The sequence below is a fragment of the Acinonyx jubatus genome, chromosome A1, assembly GCF_027475565.1.
Source record: "Acinonyx jubatus isolate Ajub_Pintada_27869175 chromosome A1, VMU_Ajub_asm_v1.0, whole genome shotgun sequence".
Classification (NCBI taxonomy): Eukaryota; Metazoa; Chordata; class Mammalia; order Carnivora; family Felidae; genus Acinonyx; species Acinonyx jubatus.
The window spans coordinates 169,249,631-169,265,589 of record NC_069380.1 but is presented as its reverse complement, the minus strand read 5'-3'; the positions used below and the strand labels follow the sequence as shown (position 1 = coordinate 169,265,589).

Genomic DNA, 15,959 nt, shown 5'->3' with positions numbered 1-15,959 from the left:
AAATTGATTAATGACTTGTTTCAAGTCACCATTTATATATCATTATTTAGTAAAAGGAAGTTTGTAGATATAAAAAAATTACTTTGGGGAAAATCCATTATCAATGATTAGATAAATATAATTGAAATCTATTTCTTACCAGCCTAAATTCACTGTTCTGCAATTATCCTAGGCCTGTTTTTACTAGCGTTTTCCTGGAAGTCCATTAGTGGGACATTTTTCAGCATTATAAAGGAATCCTAGAATTGCCACTGTGCAGCTTCAAAGACTTTGTATAATGTCTTATGTATTCAAGTGTTAGGACTACTTATTTTAAGTAATAGACTTTCAATATGGCAGATTTCTTTTTTCTACCTTGTATCTTATATTTCAGTGTTCTATGGGGTTTTCTTTTTCTTTAAACCTAGGATTGGAGAGATAATTTTCTTTAATTTACACCTTCTGCATGGTCCAGCAGGACCTAAAATTAATCCTTTCCTTTATGGGGAGTGCATAACAGTTGTACTCTTATGTAACCTGTTGGCTCCCACTTGTCATCTTAATGAACTTCCCCATTTCCTACTGTTTTACAATCTGTCATTTTGGCATCTTAAAACTTCCTGTACTCTTCTTCCTTTGGTAAGTGTATTAGTTTCCTAGGGCTGCCATAACAAAGTACCACAGACTGAGTGGCTTAAGCAACAGAAATTTAATTTCTTACAGTTCCGGAGACTAGAAGTCTGAGATCAAGGTGTGAGCAGGATTGCCTCTTTGTGAGGGCCTTGAGCAAAGGATCTGTTACAGGCCTCTCTCTGTGGCTTGTGGATGATAGTCTTCTTCCTGTCTTATCATATTCTTTGTGCCTTCTTCCTGTCTTTCCTTTGTGTGCATGTTTATATCCAAATTTCCTCTTATAAGGACACCAGTCATATTGGACCAGGGCCCAAACTAATAACCTCATTTTAATGTAATTATTTATGCAAAGTAATTTTGGGGGAGGTGGGGATACAAATTTAGCCCATAACAGTGGGAAAGAAAGCACAGAAATATTTAATGCTACATGGCATTTCTGGGGTGTTGAGATTCCGTGGATCCCCGAAATATGGGTCTTAATTATCAGGCAAGAAACATGGATATGTTGCCTAGTAATATTAGTCTTCTAGCAGTCAAAATGCTAACCTGTTAAGACTTATACCCTACCCTCACTCTCTACATGTCAACAAAACAATGTGGGCTGAGTTAGCACGTGTGAAGGGAATAGAGATCCTAAAACAGGGAGAAAGAGAACCTCCAGAGCTTGGCATGCCAAATGGCAGTGGAAGTTAGATATTCTTTTCAGGGGTATTTTCATTCAGGTTACAACACATACCTGTAAACCAACACTCACCCATCCCAAAATTTTAGGATGGTATGTATTGAATATGTGCTGTTTTGTGGAAGTCAACAATGTAAATTCTCTCTAGTTTTCAAGTCTTTAAATGTAGATCTCTAAATAATTTAAAAAGATTATATAATAATTTCAAAATTGTTAAACAGTTAAGAACCTATTTCTTTGGAGTCAGTATAAAAAATAGAACTATGGAAAGAATCACATGTTACTAGAAGGCAGAACATATCAGAAGTTCTGTAAATAACTTTTGACTTTCAATGCCATTATTTTCTTCTTGGAACCATAAATTGTGATTGAATTAGAGATAAAAATGTTTTTTTCATCATGACCTAGTGAAAATGATTTAGGAGCAGGCTAGTAAGTGGTTAAATTCTAGAGATGAGAAGTTAGCCTCAGGACTTTTACCAGATTGAATATATGTCTGTCTTCTCTGATTGCCGGGCTTCAAGGTTAATTCTGGGGACAGCCCGGGGAGTAAGCACCTGTATGGGGGGAGTAAGGAGTGGAAGGGAGATGTTCCAGCCTCATCCTCCATGGAAACTGACCTGGCCTCTTAAAGTGTCTTTCTGGATTAAGGATGCCAGACTAAGATCTGTTATGAGCTACCTACTTCACATCATTCAGAGGAGGGTATAAGGAGGGAAATGGGGGCACCAAGTAGGTCCACTGAGTTGTTTCTACCAAAGGTTCTCAAAAGGCTGGCATGTCATATACTCATACTTAAAATGCCCCTTAAAAGCATACGTTTGTTTATGCTCCCCCTTTTGCTTCATTAATTCTAGATAAGGATTATTTTACATTTGAAGTGTTTTTAGCAAGGCCTTAGAATTTCCAGTATTAACCCACTTGCTATTCTTTATAAAAGTCACAGTTTTAAAGTTACATTTAATATAGAGTGGGTTTACCTTAGAAACAATGGGGATTACTGTCAAGTGTTTTCTTTCTAAGTGGAGTTTTCTTGAGCTGTTGTAAAGGGCAGCCCTCACTAACATGCTTAAGTCTAGAAATTGCTGTTTTTAACTAATGGGTAAAAACTAGACGACTTATCTCTTTTCTCAGAAAGTATTAGTGACTTCCTGTGGGAGGAAAGAAGTGGGAGAAAACCCTTCCTACACTCTTTAACAGTTTCCTATGTTATTTTCTGTGGCCTAAAGAGAGATGCATCCTGTTCTCCTTTCCCAATTTATCACTTCCTTGCTATACTCAATCCCCACACACCCACAGGGACCAACTCTCACTTCTACTGGTTTCGTTGTGCAGTTCATTTATTTCTATAATCCTTCCAAATGACTCAAAAAAGTGGATGTGTATGTATTCTTAGAAGTGTCATCTCACTTGTTTTTAAATTATAACACCAAATGGAATTTTAATCAACCTTCCAGGTCAGTTAAATAAAAAGTTTGGTTATAAACCAAGAGTTAAAGTTACTGTTATGTATTGAGTTTTTAGCAGTGGGAAATGATTATAAATGATAATTCTTCATCTTGCAGGTTAGGAAATAGAATGATCTGAAAGCTCTTTCCTGTTGTATCTGTGACATGAGTAGATCGATTCAATATATACATTCTACAGATTCTCAAGAGTCTTTGCTCAAGGGAAGGGCTGGGCTTGTGTGTGTGTGTGTGTGTGTGTGTGTGTGTGTGTGTGTGTGTGTCCTGTCAGTCCTAAGTAAAGTGGTAGTGGATATCCTGGACTCCTGTACTGACATTTCTGGTTGGACTTTTCTTTCTCTTCTTCCTTTCTCTCTTCCTTTCTTCCTTTCTGTTTTCCTTCTTTCCTTCCTTCCTTCCTTCCTTCCTTCCTTCCTTCCTTCCTTTTTCTTTTTTCTTTCTTTCTTTCTTTCTTTCTTTCTTTCTTTCTTTCTTTCTTTCTTTCTTTCTTTCTTTCTTTCAAGTTAGGCATATGCTGGAGTCAGTGGCTCAGCTAGGTTATATAGTTTGAGAGGAGAATTGGTAGGATTTAGAAGGAATTTTTTATGAAAGCCTTAGGGGAAGTGTTTAGTTATTTTTTGGAGCAGGGACTAAAGGAATTATCCAGAAGGTAGTGGAAAAACAGGCACTTATTCCTCTAGGTGTTTATATGAGGGTAGAGGGCTGAAAGAAAAATATTTACAGGCATGTTGATTGATCTGGGAGCCAGGTGGAGAGTATTATTAAGGATAGACTGTTTTTGATAAATGGTAACCATCCTCACGATGATAAAAACATGAGAAAGATAGGAGACCAAACGTCTTTCCTTTTTATGGGACCAATAAATATTGCCTTATATTACAATGAATGAAATCATTCAAAGAGAGGATTCCAAAGACATATGCAAATACATTTCCAAAAATAAAGTGGCCGAGTGTAGAAGTAAGAACTTTTTTTTTAATGTACTTTTTTACTTATTAAAACACAGAATCAGGTGGAGGAGGAACACCCTGACATTCATCTCCCGGGGAATGGTCTCTCTACCCTGAATCCACGTGGTGAAGCACTATAGAAGATTCTCCCCATGGATCAGCTTCTCTCCAGTGCCAGACTCCTCAAAGGTAACCCTGCTGAAGTGTGGTTTCTGTCTTTGAACTTTTCTAGCTTTATGTTTGGAAATTATATATACATATGCATATATATGGATTTATAAATGTATACATAGTATGTACATGTAATCACTTATATATACAAATGATTATATATATAATTTTGCTTTGTATATATTTTTCTAAACACAAGACATTTTGCTAACTGTATTATTTTATAATTTGTATTTTTAAGTTATTAGTAGGTTGTGGAGATATTCCCATAATAACCCATACCATTTTTTTTATTTGTATTAATCTTGGTTTAAAAACTGCTAATTGACCCTAAGGAGACTAATAGACTACAGGAGAATGATGTTGAATGATGTGGATATATGTATGAGTGTTAGAAGCAAGAACTTTTAATGTCTGCACTGATCAAGAGGTCAGGGATGTAACCCTAAGATAACTAAATTATCAGTTAGTGCTGGGGTCTGTGTAAAATGACTTGACCTGGTAAAGAACTACTTCCTCAGAGGGATGAGGGAAAGGACAAAAATAATGACTCAGAGAGGCTTTTGAAAAGTGGTGAAGCAAGTGTCATCCATTAGAAATTTATTAATAATTTATTAGACTCAATATGTATCTGTTATTTTTTCACTTTACTGAGCAAGGATGTACTTCTTTGCTTGGACTATGGGAAGAATTTATTGAAGTCTAACATTTCAAACTAGTTTCAACACTCAAAAAGATGTTTTAGTCAAATGAAAAGTGCAGAGAAAAATGAGACTGGAGAGAGGGCTCGATCACACAGCCAGAGCCTTGGAGACCACCTGGAAGACTAAAGGAGTGAGCACAGGTCATTGCAGGGCAGCCTGGAGCCAAGGAGGGGGACTTGGAGTCTAGTGGGAGATGCTATTCCTCACTCTCCTGTTTGGATGAGGGCTAGGAGCCATAAGTCTCTACATGTGATACAGGTCTATAAATAATGGACCAAAACTTGGGCAATCCAAATATCGGAAGGATAGAGGTTAGAGGACTAGCAAAAGAAGAACAGACTGCCGAGAAACTACACTGAAATTTTTGGCAAAAAGGGGGGACCGCGAGGCCAAAACCTGACAAGAAATAATGAAGCCAACCTACCGGATCTAATGGCTGTGCAACCTTTATGTGTGTCCAAGACTGTGAATCAGGAGGTGGGTCTGGCATCCAGTGTCACCATAATTGGGATGCAGCCATATCCCAGGCTTAGCCAAGAAGGAATCCCAGGAAGGGAGCATGGAACCTGCAGCCCTCCTTTCCCATCATACTCCCCTGGAATCTAGGGGCATGGCCATTTCGTTAGCATACTTGAAAGTGGAATTTTTCAGGATTGTATTTGTTTAGACTTGTGAAAAATTGTTGGAAAGAAAAAAGTGTCATTTGCTTGTTTCAGAGACAGGAAATGTGGGAGAAACTGGGTGGGAGAGGGTGTGTGTATTGAACTCTAGGAAGAATCAAGAGAAAGAAGTGTCTGTAGCAGTGATTCTCCATGTGGCATTGAAGTATTTTGCCCCCAGAACATTTGGCGGTATATGGAGACTTTTTTAATTGTTGGGACTGTAGGAGAGCATGCTACTGACATTTAGTGGGGAGAGGCCAGGGAGGCTCCTAAGCACCCTACAATGCACAGGAAGTCCCACCGCCACGGCAACAAAAAGTATCTGGTTCAATATGACAATAGTGCAGAAGCTGGGAAACCTTGGTTTAGAGGCAAGTAGATGGCTCAGCTGAAACAGAGGAGGTGAATGGGTCTTAGCACCACCAGGCCTGATGCAGGAAAGGGCTGAATGGAGGTCCTGTGGGTGGGAAACTGCTAGAAAGCACACAGTGTCTGCAGGGTGGGAGTGGGATGGGGTGCAATGGAGTGAGGAGTATTTGCAGAAATGTCTTTCATTCCTGAACAATGTATCTGGCAGAGACACCAACATCTGTTACTTTCGAGGGGGAGTTAATTTTGTCCCAGTTTGTTTTCTAAAGGGACCTGTGGTCAAAACATGTCTTGCCTACTTGTGCTCACTATTTACCTTCAAGCCAGAAGGAGAAAATAAGATCTACTTTCTCTTTTTGGTCTCCTCTACCATGAGAAAATTCTTCCCTTGACATCACTGCTTCCTTGAGTTATCATCCGGTTTTCTATTTCCTTTAATGGCCAGTGAGTAGATTATATTTTGTGCCTCCATCTTCTTTTTACACAGCCTATACTGCCTGTTATATTTGACTGAATCTATGCAGTGAAAGCTCATCAGTGCCCTCCATCTTACTCTACTCAGAGTTCTTATTCTGTCTGCTTCTCTCCAACTATCGACACTGTTGTCTACACTTTTCTTGAAATTTTTTTTCTTCCTTTAGTTTTCTAGACCCTTCTGGCTCCTCTTTTTCATCCCAAAATCTTTCTCTTGCCCCTTTTCTAGCTCAGTAGCTACTCCTGGTCTTTGCAGCTATATTCTCTGTCTTACTCTTTAATATATTTTCCTGGTGATCTCACTCCATCAACTCACTGTGGATGAGTTGTAATTTTTTTCTCTTAGGTCATCAGTCTTGTTTGATCTTTTAAGTTACAGATACTTACTGTCAACCAACTAGACAACTCCACTTTACTTCTATGCTGTGATCTCAAATGTTTGAGTAAAAGTCGATCATATTCTCTGTTATCAATTAGGAAGTTGTCTGATGCCTTTAAGATGTCCCCAGGGAAAAACTCATCTGACCTATCTCTGATTTGCTTCTTTGGTGCCTACTTTTCCCTGTATCTCCTGAATCAGCTTTTCTCAAGACTTTGGACTTCTGCTCCAGTGAGAAGATTCATTTTTCTCTGGAAATTGAACAATCATTACTCACCATGTTACTTATCTACTAAGATTCCAGTTTACTGACCCTATATCTACCTCATTTCACCCTTACCAAGTGTATTGTAGATGAAATTTCCACTTTAATTACCTTGGATTTCAGAGTCTCCCACTGATGTGCCAGGTTCACAACTCTTATACGTTCATTCTTTATCCTTCCACTTAAACCTTGCTACACTCTTTCTCATATATAATATTGGTATTTAGGTAAGAGTCTTCACTTCCTTGGGTCAATGAGTAGAAATTATGGCAATTTCTGGCTCTGAAGTAGAAGCCAGTGGGCAAAATTTGGGAGGGAGGGCAAGGAGGTCTTTTGGAACTTTTAAAATCACATGATGATGTCAGCTTCCACAGGTAAGCTTGGCCCTGGCATACCTAATTCCTCTTCTGTTTAAAGCTTCCTGCTTCATATGGCAATTACCACCCCACAGAGCAGGAACAGTGGGGTCTTGAGAGCCTGTCAATAAGAGTGAAAGAAAAGGATATGAGAAGGGGAGAAGTAGAAGGAAATTAAACTGACTTCCAGGGTTTCCTTGTTCTAGCTATCATGCACATAATTTAATAAGCCTGATGTACTTTACTTTAAATACAGTTTTGAAAATTTGCATGAAATGAATTTCTGCAAATAAAGTGCTATTTCAGACATACTATTTAAAATTCACTCTGGTAAATTTCATTAAGTTGGAAAGAGTGCTTAAAAAATAATCACACTTTCATTTCATAGAAGCTATGCCTTTTAATATCAGGTTTGTTTGCATTTATTCCACATTTGATTTTGTAATCACATGTCCAGGAAAATAATTTCTTTTCTTCCACTGGTCAATAGCTGTATTAAAATTGCTTACCTGAGGCTGGCCCAAAGAGAATTTTAAAAATCTGATCTTTCTTCTGCTTACTTTTCCCTGTCTTGAAAGCTAGGCTGAGCAATGTAAGCTAAAATAGTACCCTGTTGCCCAAATCAGGCATACTACACCAAATCCTTAGCAGGTTTTCCTTTCTCTTTATGGTGTTACATTTTATTCTTTTGCCATGCAGATTTTTCTTTTCTACTCAGAGAAAATAAAATTATTGGAGGTTTTTTTTTGTTTGTTTTTATTTTTTACAATTCTAAAGGTAAAAAGGGAGATTACTAATGTTAATGAGTAAGATGTGTTACTATATTTAGGTTACACTAGGTAGGCACTTACCTTGGTGTTTTAATTCACAAAGGAAGATATGAACAAGATCAGAAATTCCTACAATTTGGGAAGACATATAATTTCTGTTTTTCCTAGTATTTTAGCTATATTTTCTGTAATATTACTTATGGGAGAAAAATCAAGCTAGGGTTTACTAGTCATTGACAGTGTTGAGTGAGTATTCATTGAAGTTGGCAGAAAAGTTCAGTAAAGATATCTAAAACATCCATAGTCATTCATCTTAACTGAAATCTTTATAGAACTTCAGACTAGATCCTGTTGTTTCTGTGGGTTGATAGTTGGCAGGAAAAAAAAGCCCACCACATTTCATCCAACAATGCAAAAATTAGAGGGCTTTTTGTTTGATTTGTTTGTTTTCTATTTCTGTGGCATACTGCTGTTGGAGATAACATTTTATCCAACTTGAAAAGTGCTATTTATAAGGTAGGTGAAATTCTATTACTGCCAATTTATAGAAGCATGAATTTCATAATGGCAAAAGCAAAGCCGAATGTAGCCAGCAGGTAGCCCTGTTTTCTGATTGTTTCATCTTGCAGAAAATGTCACCAAAGTGTAATTTGCTATTTTGCTTAGAAATTATATGGTGTGCCTAGGTAAAGTCCACAGAGTACAACATAAGGGCTTGAAATAAATCCCCAGGGCCTGAGGAAAAAATGAAAGGAAATTCCATGTTGCATTGAAAATCATCAGGATTTGTTTATTCCTTTATTTTTAAATTAATATGATAGTAGCACATCTTCAGTTGCATAATAGAGATACCGGTTATTTTCACATGGGATTTTTTTTTTCTGATGTAAAAAATCCAACCCCCCAGTTTCAGAACTATCCTCTTCAGGTCTGCCTGAAAACATGTGTGGGTAATTATTTGCCAAGTACTGCCAGGTTTCCATCTTTCTCTCCCATGTAGTCCATTCTCCTTACAGAACTCCAGATAATCTCTAAGAACTTAAATCAGATCATATCTTCCTGCTTAAAAATCCTTCAATGGAATTTTTATGCCATTCAACATAGAATGAGATCCATACTCCATAGCATTTGCTACAGTACTCCACACCAGCAGTTCTTCTGCATTTTGGTCTCAGCACCTATTTACACTCCTAAACATTGTTGAGGATCCTCAAAAGACTTTGTTTATGTGAGTTATAGCTGTTTATATTTATTATATTAGAAATTTAAACAAAATTTAAACATATTTATTAATTCATTTAAAGACAATAATGCATGTTACCCGACATTTTAATTAAAACTGTATTTTTAAAAACAAAAATTATTAAAAAGAATGACATTGCTTTATAGTTTTGCAAATTTATTTAATGTTTGGTTTAAAAGGAGCTAGCTGGATTCTCATATCTACCTTTTCATTTAACTTATTATAATAGCACTTATACTTCGCCTCGAATGCAAAGGCCCACTTCGCTCTGGTCTCTGCAGAGAGGTCTTCCTTTTCCATTCACTTATGCAGTCACCCTGTATCCCGTTACTTTGTTTGACTTTCTCCATAGCATTTAAAATTATGTGAAATTATATTATCTATGTCTGTGTTTATTATCCATCTCTACCCACTCAGTTGTAAGCTCTACTTAGGTGAGGACCTTGTTTGTGTTATAAACCATTGTGTAATAGTTCTCAGTTGTTGCTTAACGAATTAACCCCATATGTAGCAGCTTAAAACAGCACACATTTATTACCTTACAGTTTCTGTGGGTTCGAAATTTATGTGTGGTGTAGCTGGGTGTCTCTGGCTCAGGATCTCTCCTGAGGTTGGGCTGAAGGATCTCTCAAGCTCACTCCTGTGGTAGTTGGCAGACCTAGGTGATCTACTTCCAGGCTAATTTATATGGGCCTGGCTGCCTCCTTACATGGCTGGTGGCTTTCCCTAAGGTGACTGATGAGAGAGAGAGAGAGAGAGAGAGAGAGAGAGAGAGAGAGAGAATCCAAGACAGAAGCCACAGTATCCTTACGGCCTAATCTCAGAAGTGACATCCAATCACTTTTGTCACTTCTGTTCATTAGAAGGGAGTCACTAGGTCTATATCATACTCAAGGGGAGGGGATTACACAGGATGAATAACTGGAGGTGTAGGGATCACCAGGGGCTGAGAGGCTTTTACCATCAACTGTAGCCTCAGGGTCTAAGCATAATGTCTGGTATAGTACATAGTAGGTACTCAGTAAATACTAGTTTAACGAGCATTGTGTCCAGAAAGTACTCAGTAATATGCTTGTTGCCAGAGGTTTTAGCTTTGTTTTCCAAGCAGAAAAGGGATTATTTACCTTATACAGCTTTTAAAATCCATGCTATTATTCATGGCTTCTCTAGTGTATTGTATTATTTAGGTAGTTGGTATAAGCCTAATAGAAAGATAAATATTAAATTTCTTCTGTGGGATAAGAAGACTTGTTGATGGTGCCTTCTGGGGCTTAAAGTGAGAAACTGAGTGAACATATTAGTTTGGAACTGTGATGTGTTCCTGCCCATAAATACCTGTTTTGCTCATTCTTCTTACATAAAATTTTTATTATCTAGAGAGATTGTGCTCTTGTAAGGCCATTGCTCTCTTCTGGTATCTTTGGCTTCTCTAGGGTAAGGAACACACTGAATTATGTTGACCATATTTGTTCTAAGATGTAGTAATTCTAAATTCACTAACTTTGTCCATGGACAGTTGTAATCATTTTCTAAATAAATGTACTATGCTTAATTAATTTATTTACCACATAGAATGGCTTTAGAATATCTTCATATATCTCTCTACTGTACTATAGTACTATATTAGGTCTTTTGAAGGAAATTATAGCTAGCCTTCACTTTTAGTGATGATATAATAGCATTGTTTTTAAACTTGTTTCCAGAGCTACGTATATTGGTCATATGTTAGTATGAGTCAACCTTTAAAATTGTTTTTATGACACTCAGTTGGACCTATGACAACAAAGTTATGGTAATTTCAACGAAACGTGGGAATGGAGCAGGAGATACCTTTACAGAATTAGGAATAGGCCTGGGCTAGCTATCTGGTCAATAAAGGGGTGATCTAACAGCAGTGTAAGCCTGTAAAAGGCGAGTTTCTAAATCAGTTAAGGAGAAAGAGGCTGGAGTATTCCAGAGTCCAAATGCATTGATTTTACTATTTTGCATAGGATTTTTCAAGTGTGGATGACATCTATGGATGTCACAGATGGAGATTTTTCCCAACAGTGTTCTTGTGAGGTTGGGGCCATGTCTCAAGTTTCCTCTCAGTGCCCTAAGATGGAGTGAGATGATTAAAGGACACAGATTCTGATGTCAGACCAATCTGGGTTTACTCTGCCCTGTCATTCTCTGTGGTAAGTGAAGGAAATAATTTCTATACCTTAGGATTGTTATAAAGATTTTGTGGGAACGGTGCCTGGGTGGCTCAGTCGATTAAGCTTCTGACTTGGGCTCAGGTCATGATCTCTTCGTTGGTGAGTTCGAGCGCCACATCAGGCTGCACTGACAGCATGGAGCCTGCTCAAGATTCTCTTTCTTCCCCTCTCTCGGTCCTTCCCTGACTCGTGCTTTCTCTCTCTCTCAAAATAAATAAGTAAGTAAGTAAATAAATAAATAAATAAATAAACTTAAAAAAAAAAAGATTTTGTGGGAAAGTACATGTAAAACAAATGCCTGACATATATGTTGAGTGTTCAATATCTTTAGCTCTCTTTCTTCAGCTGAAATTTATCAGAACACTGAATATGGAAACATATTATCCCAGTGATTTTGCTGGGTTTCATACATACTCCTCTTGCTCTCATTGTGTAACAGCAAACCTTACCCCTCGGGTATTTAGAGTCAGTTATCTCCACCAATATGGTGATTCCTTTCTTTACCTGTTTTCACAAAGTCCTCATGGTAGTCAAAGCTTCAACTTCGGTGGAACCCATACTGCATTTCTGGAAGCAAGTGTCCAGACGAGAATAAAGTTGAGGGGACAGAAAACACAAATTCTGCAAATTGGTCACAGGAATAATGGTGAGAGAGGCCAGTCCTACTGGCACCCTGTTTCTCAGATTCCAGGTGTGGACAGCATAACCTATATAGATCAATACACATAACTACATCTGGAAGGAGAGTCCCCCAACCTCACACCGTGTCTTTCTGGAACTGGCAGCTTAGCAGAGCCTTTAATAAACTATTCCATTGTTCTCTTTGTCTGTGGACATATGCCTGCTTGTGTATCTCCTTCACTTTAAGAGATTGCTTTGGATCTTATGCCAGTAAATTGGGAATTCTGTCAGCTCTCAGATGGATTGTTTTATCTTGGCCATAGCTCCAGAACACCCCATGGTGAACTGAGGAATAGGGTGCACCTGTGTGCATTACTTACCACAGCAATGACTGCAGTCAAAGCTGGGTCAAGAGAGTGTGAGGCAGGACATGGGAAGTATGGAATATATACTATATGCTGTTTTGTAACTTGCATGTTTCTTTGAATAAATTTGTTCATGGGTTATTTTATTGTTTTTATTTTGTTAATCTGATTTTTATTTATTCTACTCATTTTCTTTTTTTTCTGATTTATTAACCACTGGTTTTATGTTTGTTATATTGCTTTCTCATGGATTTATTTTGCTTGCCTTTTCTAATTTCTTGAATGTAATACTTAGATTTTTTTAATTAGCAATATAAATATTTGAGACCATAGGTTTTCTTCATTGGCTATAATACAGTGTTTTTATTATTATTTTCTTAAAAAGATAATCTGCAATTTTGGTTTTCATTTCCTCTTTGACCCAAGAGTTGTTTAACAGAGAGGCTTTTTCTTAACCTTTTATTTTGAAGTAGTATGTAGTTTTCAAAGAAGTTATGAGAATAGCCAAAGAACCATCCTATATCCTTACCTGGTTTTACCAAATGTTAACATTTTACCACATTTGCTTTGTCATTGTCTCTGTCTCTTCAAGTGTGTGCAATACATGCACTATTCCTTTTTCCTGAATCAACTAAAAGTGAGTTACAGGCAAGATGTGCCATTTTCCTTATATATTTTAGTATGCAGTTTCTAAACAAAAAATCACAATACAACCTAGGTAATCACAATATAACCATCTTTATAAGAAAATTAACATTGACACAACTTTATCATCTAATCCAGAGACCTTATTTAAATTTTGCTAATTGGCCCAATGGGTGCCCTTTCTAACAATGGATTCAGGACTCAATTCAGGATCATATGTTGCTTTTTAGTTGTCTCTTCATTTTTATTCAGTCTAGAATAGTCTCTAAACATTTTCTTGTCTTTTACGATCTTGACATTTTAGGAGAATACAGGTCAGTTTTTGTTGTTATTATTGTTTTTGTTGGATGTCCCTCAATTTTGGAGTCTGCTGTTTCCTCATTATGCAATTCCATTTATGTACTTTCAGCAGAAATATTATACAGGTGCTTTGTTTTGCTCAGTGTATCACATCAGGAGCCATACAATATCAATTTTCCCCATTGTTGGTAATGCTAAATTGAATCACTTGGTTAAGGTTTCTTTATTGTAAAGGTTTAGTTTTCTTTACAGTGAAGTACCTATTTTTAATCCCTTTTTAATTAGTAAGTACTTTGTGGGGAGATGTGTTGAGATTATGTAAATGTCATGTTTCTCATCAAACTCTCCTATTAGTTTTAGCATCTGTTGTTGATGTTTGCATGATTTAATTATTACTGCCATGGCTGCAGTTTTTAATTCCATCATTCTTTTCATATTTATTCTAAATAACTGTATTATTATAAATTGCTCTTCCTTTTTCTCTCTCCTCCTTCCTTCCTTCTTCCCTTTTTCCCCTTCCTTCCTTTCTATCAGGCACTACACGTGGATTATTATCTTATTCAACAATTAAAACCCATTGCTATCATTTATTTTGATGCTCAACTTGATGCAGTTTTGGCTAGTCAGAACTTACAGCTGTTCTGTATCCTTTTGACAAAAACTCATCATTTTTTAAAAATCAATTTTATTTCTTGGCATAGTATTTGCAAGATGGATCCAGAAGCCTGACCTGACTCAGGCCTAGTCCCTTTGGTAAAACTCTAATTGGTATTTGGAAAGACCATGGGGTGGTGGGGTGGGGGGGAAACTTTATGTCTGGTTGTCTCTATTTTTGTAATGGGAGTAATCTGTATCTCGTAATTCACTGAGTTCACAAAATAATGGTATAGTGCCTAATAAAAACGTAGGATATGAAATAATGAATTAGTTCCATATTAATCTCTGAAGGTGACTAATGACTACTTTTTAGTATCATTATGAATTGATGGATTCAAATATATTTGGCTGATTTCAGTCCATTGCTATTATTATCTTTAGTGAAGCTCAAATTGTCCATCTTTGGCAGATGGGAGCCTCTTTAAGTTGGTTCTTGAGTCCTCCTGACATAACCCTAATAATCTTTCATAGCTTCCTCCTCTCTGGCATGACAAAATACTCCAGATTTATTTTATGTATTTCCTCCCTAGTCCCGGAATCAACTCTTTTTCTGAGATGGTATCTATCTCTCAACCTTTTAAAAAATCATCACCACCCCCAAGAGAAAATTAAAGTTAAATTAATGTATTCTTAATTAAAGAAATAAAATATTAAGAGATGAGATTTTTTTTAGGTAGAGTTGAGCTTTGGAAGACCACAAACCACTGTATTAAAAGAGTTTTTTCATCCCCCAACAAATCAAATTTCTCTTCCTTGGTGGTGAGGGAGGTGATACCACCCTATTGAGGGCATGCTCTAAAAAGCCCTGGTTTATTTTAGTGGAAATGATCTTTCAAGACCACAAGCTGAGCACTATGGATACCTCAGTATTACTGGGTTTTTAACTTAGCTTCTTTTCTACTATGCCTTCATCTCCTTTCTTCCAAGCTGAACATCCTGTAATTATCCCCTTGCTTTATTCCACATTGTACCACAACACATTCATAATAGCAGTGCTAATGCTATTACCAACAATGATTACTCCAAACAGTTAAAAATGTGCTCTGCATATGCTCTTCTTTCTCTCTCTCTCCCTTCCCTCCTTTTAAAATGATTCTACTATCTGTGTCGTCTGAGCTTAGAGTCATCAGGTAGTATACTCTCTCCTTTTAATCGTCATTTAGTTGTAGTTCTACATGAAACTATTTAATGCTTAAATAAAATTTATTTAGTGTCTTATGGTAATCTCTCTCTGGCTATACAGGTTGTTTGAAGCTTGTTCTCTAGTGGATCCTGAGGAGGGCTCATGGGAACACAGTCGCTAACTTTTTGCACATTGATATCAATTGTTCTTTATATTTGAAAGTCAGTTTGGGCTGGGTAAAATCCTTGGCTTACATTTTCTTTCTTAGAATGTCTTTTTTTTTTTCAATGTGTATTTATTTTTTGGGGGACAGAGAGAGACAGAGCATGAACGGGGGAGGGGCAGAGAGAGAGGGAGACACAGAATCAGAAACAGGCTCCAGGCTCTGAGCCATCAGCCCAGAGCCTGACGCGGGGCTCGAACTCACGGACCGCGAGATCGTGACCTGGCTGAAGTCGGACGCTCAACCGACTGCACCACTCAGGCGCCCCTAGAATGTCTTAACTATATATGTTAACAGCATTTTCTTTGTAGCATAAAACAGTGCCAACAGATAATTAATTTGATGAATATCTAGTTTCCTTTTCTTTATAAGTCCCTTGCTCAGTTTTTAAAAAGTGCTCGAAGGGCATTTCTCTTTTTCTTCAAAGTCCAACCATTTTGCTAGCATATGTCTCGGTATTGATAATTATGAATCTCGATATGTAGTTTCAGAGAGTTTAAGGGAAGTTTTATTGAGTTTTCAATTTTTGGCAAATGTTCTCAAACCTTGCTTAGGTATTCTTTTTTTCAGAGGCTCCTGTTATCAGTATTGGGTCTCTTTGTTTATGTTTAGTATTTGTCACTGTCTCTTAAATCCTTTTTAACTTTGTCTGTTCCTTTTTTATTTATGTCTTCCATTCCTTTCTAATTTTTAACATATTTCTTTTCACCTTACAATTCTGTTC

At 37.1% G+C, this 15,959-nt stretch overlaps 1 long non-coding RNA gene across 1 annotated transcript in view; it reads left to right on the top strand.

The window, feature by feature from the left end:
* Positions 1-15,959, top strand: part of LOC106973158 (uncharacterized) — a 196,546-nt gene that overhangs the window by 35,836 nt on the left and 144,751 nt on the right. Inside the window, exon 4 of the long non-coding RNA XR_008300091.1 lies at positions 3,767-3,899. This is a non-coding gene — a long non-coding RNA (uncharacterized LOC106973158). The remainder of the gene's footprint in view (positions 1-3,766; positions 3,900-15,959) is intronic.